Source organism: Triticum aestivum, chromosome 4B (assembly GCF_018294505.1).
Source record: "Triticum aestivum cultivar Chinese Spring chromosome 4B, IWGSC CS RefSeq v2.1, whole genome shotgun sequence".
Taxonomy (NCBI): Eukaryota; Viridiplantae; Streptophyta; class Magnoliopsida; order Poales; family Poaceae; genus Triticum; species Triticum aestivum.
Window position 1 is genome coordinate 11,206,003 of NC_057804.1, and position 6,220 is coordinate 11,212,222.

Genomic DNA, 6,220 nt, shown 5'->3' on the forward strand with positions numbered 1-6,220 from the left:
GAGTAATAGTCCAGGAAACAAGACAGAATCGGCCGAAACTGTGAGTGTTGATGACCGACACATAAACGCACCCCAGGGTTCATCAATCATGGAAATCACTCCGGGACCCCAAAATAGTGAGTAATAGTCCAAGAAATGGGACAGAATAGGCCTAAACTATGAGTGTTGATGACCGACACGTAAGCACACCTTGGGGTTCCATAACCATGGAAATCGATTTGGGATCCCAAAACGGTGAGTAATTGTCCATGAAACGGGCCTGAATCGGCCAAAACCGTGAGTGTTGATGACCGAAACAGAAACGCACCCGAGGATCGTTAATCGTGGAAATCACTCTGGATGTCAAAACAGTGAGTAATAGTCCATGAAATGGGCTAGAATCGGCCAAAACTGTGAGTCTTGATGACCGACACGTAAACGCACCGCGGGGTTCCTTAATCGTGGAATTCGCTCCGGGACCCCAAAACAGTGACTAATAGTCCAAGAAACGGGATAGAATCGACCCAAACTATGAGTATTGATGACCGGCACATAAGCGCACCTTGGGGTTGGACAACCAGGGAAATCGATTTGGGACCCCAAAACAGTGAGTAATAGTCCACGAAACGGGCCAGAATCGGCCAAAACTGTGATTGCTAATGACCGACATGTAAGCGCGCCCCGGGGTTCGGCAATTGCGGAAATCACTCCGGGGCCCCAAAACTGAGAAATAGTTCAAGAAACGGACCAGAATCGGCCCAAACCACGATTGTTGATGATAGACGTGTAAGCGCTCCTTGGGGTTTGACAAGCATGGAAATCGCTCCGGTTTCTCAAAACAGTGAGTAATAGGCCACGAAACGGGCCAGAATCGGAAAAATCGCTAGTGTTGATGACCGACACACAAACACACCCCGGGGTTCGTCAATCGTGGATATCACTCCAGGACCCCAAAACAGTACTAATAGTCCAAGAAACGGACCAGAATCTGCCAAAACAACGACTGTTGATGGCCGACACGTAGGCAGTTCAAAAACTATGGAAATCGCTTCGGGTCCCCAAAACGATGAATAATAGTCCACGAAACAGGTCAGAATTTGCCAAAACTGTGAGTGTTGATGACCGACACGTAAGCGCACCTTGGGGTTCCACAACCATGGAAATCGATTTGGCATCCCAAAACGGTGAGTAATTGTCCATGAAACGGGCCAGAATCGGCCAAAACCATGAGTGCTGATCACCGACACGGGAACGCACCCTGGGTTCGTTAATCGTGGAAATCACTTTGGACCCCAAAACAGTGAGTAATAGTCCATGAAATGGGCCAGAATCGGCCAAAATTGTGAGTGTTGATGACCGACACGTAAACACACCCCGGGGTTCTTTAATCGTGAAATTCACTCTAGGACCCCAAAATAGTGAGTAATAGTCCAAGAAACGGGCCAGAATCGGCCGAAACTGTGAGTGTTGATGACTGACACGCAAGCGCACCTTGGGATTAGACAACCATGGAAATCGATTTGGGACCCGAAAACAGTGAGTAATACTCCACAAAACGGGCCAGAATCGACCAGAACTGTGAGTGTTGATGACCGACACGTAAGTGCACCTTGGGTTTCAACAACTATGGAAATCGCTTCGGGACCCCAAAACGGTGAGTAATAGTCCACGAAACGGGTCAGAATTGCCCAAAACTATGAGTGTTGACATCAGACACATAAACGCAACCCGGGGATCGTCAATCATGGAAATCGCTATGGGACCCCAAACCAGTGAGTAATAGTGCACGAAACGGACCAGAATTGGCCAAAATTGTGAGTGTTGTTGACCGACACATAAATGCACCCCAGGGTTCAGCAATCGTGGAAATCACTCCGGGACCCCAAAACTGAGAAGTAGTCCAAGAAACGGGCCAGAATCGGCCCAAACTGCGATTGTTGATGACAGACATGTAAGCACTCCTTAGTGTTTGAGAACCATGGAAATCGCTTCAGGATCCCAAAACAGTGAGTAATAGGCCACGAAACGGGCCAGAATCGACAAAAACTGCGAGTGTTGATGACCAACACGTAAACGCACCCCGGGGTTCGTCAATCATGGAACGGGCTAGAATCGGCCAAAACTGCGACTATTGATGGCCGACACATAAGCAGTTCAAAAACTGTGGAAATTGCTTCGGGACTCGAAAACAGTGAATACTAGAAACAGGTCAGAATTGGCCAAAACTGTGAGTGTTGATGACGGACACATAAACGCAACCCGGGGATCGTCAATCGTGGAAATTGCCCTGGGACACCAAAATGGTGAGTAATAATGCACGAAACCGACAAGAATCGCCCAACATTGTGAGTGTTGATGACCGACACGTAAACGCACCCTGGGGTTCATCAATCGTTGAAATCACTCCGGGACCCCAAAACAGGGTAATAGTCCAAGAAAAGGGCCAGAATTGGCCCAAACTGCGTTTGTTGATGCCGGACACGTAAGCGCACCTTGGGGTTTGACAACCATGGAAATTGCATTTGGACCCCAAAATGGTGAGTGTTGATGACCGACACGTAAATGCACCCCGGGGTTTGTCAATCGTGGAAATCACTTCAGGACCCCAAAACTGAGTAATATTCCAAGAAACGGGCCAGAATCGGCCCTAACTGTGAGTCTTGACGACCAACACGTAAGCACACCTTGGGGTCCGACAACCATAGAAATCGCCGTGGGACCACAAAACGGTGAGTAATAGTCCAGGAAACAAGACAAAATCGGCCAAAACTATGAGTGTTGATGACCGACACATAAACGCACCCCAGGGTTCGTCAATCATGGAAATCACTCCGGGACCCCAAAACAGTGAGTAATAGTCCAAGAAACGGGCCAGAATCGGCCAAAACAATGAGTGTTGATGACCAACACGTAAGCGCACCTTGGGGTTCCATAACCATGGAAATCGATTTGGGATCCCAAAACAGTGAGTAATTGTCCACGAAACGGGCCTAAATCGGCCAAAACCATGAGTGTTAATGACCGACACGGGAACACACCCAGGGGTTCGTTAATTGTGGAAATCACCCTGGACCTCAAAAAAGTGAGTAATAGTCCATGAAATGGGCCAGAATCGACCAAAACTGTGAGTCTTGATGACCGACATGTAAACGCACCCCGGGGTTCCTTAATCGTGGAATTCGCTCCGGGACGCCAAAACAGTGACTAATAGTCCAAGAAACGGGCCAGAATCGGCCCAAACTATGAGTGTTGATGACCGACACTTAAGCGCACCTTGGGGTTGGACAACCATGGAAATCGATTTGGGACCCCAAAATGGTGAGTAATAGTCCACGAAACAGGCCAGAATCGGCCAAAACTGTGATTGTTAATGACTGACACGTAAGCGTGCCCCAGGGTTCGGCAATTGTGGCAATCACTCCGGGGCCCCAAAACTGAGAAATAGTTCAAGAAACGGGCCAGAATCGGCCCAAACTGCGATTGTTGATGACAGACATGTAAGCGCTCCTTGTGGTTTGACAAGCATGGAAATCGCTCCGGTTTCCCAAAACGGTGAGTAATAGGCCACGAAACGGGCCAGAATCGGCAAAAACCGCGAGTGTTGTTGACCGACACATAAACGCACCCCGGGGTTCGTGAATCGTGGATATCACTCCGGGACCCCAAAATAGTGACTAATAGTCTAAGAAACGGGCCAGAATCGGCCAAAACTGCGACTATTGATGGCCGACACGTAGGCGGTTCAAAAACTATGGAAATCACTTCGGGACCCCAAAACGATGAATAATAGTCCACGAAACGGGTCAGAATTGGCCAAAACTGTGAGTATTGATGACCGACACGTAAGCGTACCTTGGGGTTCCACAACCATGGAAATCGATTTGGGATCCCAAAACGGTGAGTAATTGTCCATGAAACGGGCCAGAATCGGCCAAAACCGTGAGTGTTGATCACCAACACGGGAACGCACCCTGGCGTTCGTTAATCGTGGAAATCACTCTGGACCCCCAAACAGTGAGTAGTAGTCCACGAAATGGGCCAGAATCGGCCAAAACTGTGAGTGTTGATGACCGACACGTAAACGCACCCCGTGGTTCTTTAATCGTGAAATTCACTATGGGAGCCCAAAACAGTTAGTAACAAGATCATGATTGGCGCGTGTTGCTGCGCCCGTCTATTTTTCCAGTAGAATGATAGTATTTTTACTAATATATAGACACGTGAAAACTAAATTCCTATTTCTAGTTAAAGAACTTCTGAATCATCTCTTAGTTTCATGTCTGCCAAGATCTGAGTGCTTTTGCTGGATCCGGGACTAATATCTTATTATCTTAAAAGGATGCATATGCGTGGTAGAGATATTATTTCGCATTTTGCACATACCAGTTTGTTCAATCCAAACATGCAGATAGTCTATATTGTTTGTCATGGTTTACAATTTTCACCAGATCGAGAGAGAGAAGAGACCGCAGAAAAAACAAGTGTTCAAGAATGACAAGGTGCCGACCTCATCAGCGCCAAAATATTTAATCTAACCCAGACCTAAAACAATTCAATTACACGAAGAAGTAAATATGAAGATGAGAATGAAAGTAGTAATTTGAAGTACAATCAAATGATCATGGCCACAAATCAACCTAAGACAGTGGTAGTCGTACTGATTTCAAGTTGCAATTGTATTGTACCTATCCCATATGATGTTGTTGGGCTAACTCTCGGCACTTTGGCGAACTAAATAACACACTGAACGATGATACAGGTCGCACCGTTCTGGACAATAACATCACCTAAGTTAACAAAGAATGGATGCCATGGCATGAGATGACATAACACTACACTTGGAGCTAGCTTAACGAAACAGAGGAGCCAATTATTTGTGTTTCATATTCTCAAAGCTACTCATCTGGCCAGATTGATTGTATTCAAACCATGTTGAACTCTTCAACAGTTGGTTAATTATTCGGATAAAATGATTGAATCATTTATATCATGTTAAGTGAGAATTGCACCACATCTACCAGAAAAAAATTGCAACCAAAAAAATATACAGAAAATGCAACCAAATACTCCTTGTTATAATAAACAAATTATTATCATGCAGAAAACTGAACAGACCCAAAAAGGTGATTATACATATTGTTCGCATTATAGGTAGAAGCTAGGAATTAGTGGATCCTAGTTAATGGAGGACGTTGCCAGGAGAATGCCTCAAGCTGGCAAAACATCAATTGCTACTGTCCTAACCCACCACTACCTGCATTCCTCTCGCCTCTTCGTCCACTCCACTACGGACAATTTTGTTACTGCATTTGGTAATGGAACCTAGTACGCAAGGAGACAAAATCATTTAAAGAACAGAAACTCACTGATTTGGAGGCTGAAAAGGGGATGATCTGAAGCAATGAACTTTTGTTTTGATTTTGTACAACTTCGTAACATTGATCTTGGACCAGCAGGAACTCTTTTCCAAAACCAATCTAAGTTTAGAACAAAAGTTGATTAGAAATAAACATACACTCTATCTGTAAATAGATATAAGACATTTTAGATCACTACTTTAGTGATCTAAAACGTCTTATATTTGTTTATAGAGGGGGTACTATCTTATTAACAGATTTGATGTTGACCTCTCCTGGCTTATTACATGATCCTAGTTGAGCTCTTATCTCTTACTGTGGCAATGCTCCCTCATGCATCTTCAGTCCTCCAGATTATTGCCCCTATTCACAACAACAATAATTAACAATACCATGGCATGAATGATACATCTATATTCTGTGCCATAATATCTAAGCAATAGCCATGGCAAATTATACGGTAAAGAATTCCCAAACAATTATATTAGAACCACAGCCTCCAAGAATTTCTCGAGGAAATGAGCAAAAATCAGGATAAAACGTTTGTTCGTGCTAAACAGAAGGATGTGTGTGGCTGTCCACCTGAGAGCACAAAACCTCCTTGTATGTTCCAATTTGTCTCAGGGCAACTTCAAATTTGATCAGCAATTGGAGCAAAGAGGCATTGATGAAGCTCTCACACTTGGGCAGCGGAACTGGTCTGGAACAAGAACTATGTAGAGGAGAGGAATTATGTGGTGGCTTGATGCCGGCGAGGATGTTGTGGCGGCGCACGCAGCTGCTAATAAAAAGAATCCAGTGACAATCTCCAAAATGAAATCAATCGAGGCATCGAGCACAGCTAGCATGAAAACATCACCTGTACGCACAATTTTTTGGGATGG